The sequence below is a fragment of the Lytechinus variegatus genome, chromosome 4 (genome assembly GCF_018143015.1).
Source record: "Lytechinus variegatus isolate NC3 chromosome 4, Lvar_3.0, whole genome shotgun sequence".
NCBI classification, from domain to species: domain Eukaryota; kingdom Metazoa; phylum Echinodermata; class Echinoidea; order Temnopleuroida; family Toxopneustidae; genus Lytechinus; species Lytechinus variegatus.
Genome location: NC_054743.1, coordinates 9,985,964 through 9,987,427, shown reverse-complemented (window position 1 = coordinate 9,987,427; position 1,464 = coordinate 9,985,964).

Below are 1,464 nucleotides of genomic sequence, written 5' to 3'. Positions count from 1 at the left end.
AGAAAACAAAAAATAAATTTTCTTATGTAAATTATATAAATGAATACTCTGCAACCTTAATTTTTTAACTGTATATTGTTCATTGAGTAAAATATCAAAGCAAGGATGAATGTGTACATTTATCAAGTATAATGTAAGGTATTTGTTTTCATCATTTTTAAAAGAGGCATAGAGGAGAACAATGAAGGTTTAAATATAGAAAGATAAATGCTACATGTTCTGAACAAGTACATATCATTTCTAATATTGATGCTTGCAATTTTGCAAATGTGTTTATCATGTTTCAATATAATCTGAAGGGTGAGGGCCGATGGATGAGATGGGAAAAGATACAAACTAAATATTCCTTTTATACTGCCCTCTTTAGTTTTCACCGGCGAAGTTGGCCGGCGAAGTTCTCCGCCTCGCATTCCTCACTTCACCGGCGAAGAACAAAAACCCTTTCGCACTGACATTTCTTCCCCAGCAAAAGTCAACGGGCGATTGCAGAACAAACAAAAGAAAATTGTTAACATTACTTCTTACCTTTTACAAAAGGTATAACAAAAGTAATTACAATGTATTTTGGAAGTATTACGAGAAAAACAAACAATATCACCTTGTTTTTATATTTAGCGCATTTTATGCATTTAAAAATTGCTTCCTAATAAATATTGTTAGTAAAAAAAATATATTTTAGAGGGTATAAACTTGGCCATAGTATCCAGCTGAGCTTGCAACTATCGTGCACGGAATCTCGGTACAGGAGACTTCGGGAGAGAAAAAATTGACCTCTGATGTCATTAAAGAGGAGAAGTTCTCCGGTTTGCTTTCATACTGGCTTTTTACAGGCGAACTTCACCGGTGAAACAGTTTCACTGGCGAAGTTCTCCACCTCTAGGGGTGGAGAAGTTCGCCGGCGAACTTCACTGGTGAAGTTCTCCTGTGTACCTTTCATACTGGACACTTTCCCCTTCACTGGCGAACTTCGCCGGTGAAAATCGCAATATGAAAGGGGTATAAAAGAGCAATGGTATCCTATGGTTGAGCAGGAATTAAAAAGAGATGTTTAATTTCTACATTAAGGCTGAGACCTCTCCAAAATTTCGGAAAATCAAAATTTAATCAGAATAAAACAATTTATACTGTGAACTAGAAAAGTTTAATGATGTGAAAAATAAATGTACAGTATACCCAGTTGTTGTGTGTCCGGACAATCAATCATTAACAGCCATTTGGAAAAATTGACAAGAAAATTCTCTTTTAATTTCTAGTACAAAGTGTTAGCCTATAAACAGTTAGGCAACATTTTATAGAGAACAATATACATATAGAAGATGTTACAACTATTGAGTTCATATTTTTAGTATAATCTATAGACAAAACATAAAAGCTTTAAAATTTTAAAATGTCCTGACACCCACCACCCCCCCCCCCATTCATGATGTAGGTCAGTGGTAACTCTATTTAGAGGTATGTCAAAAT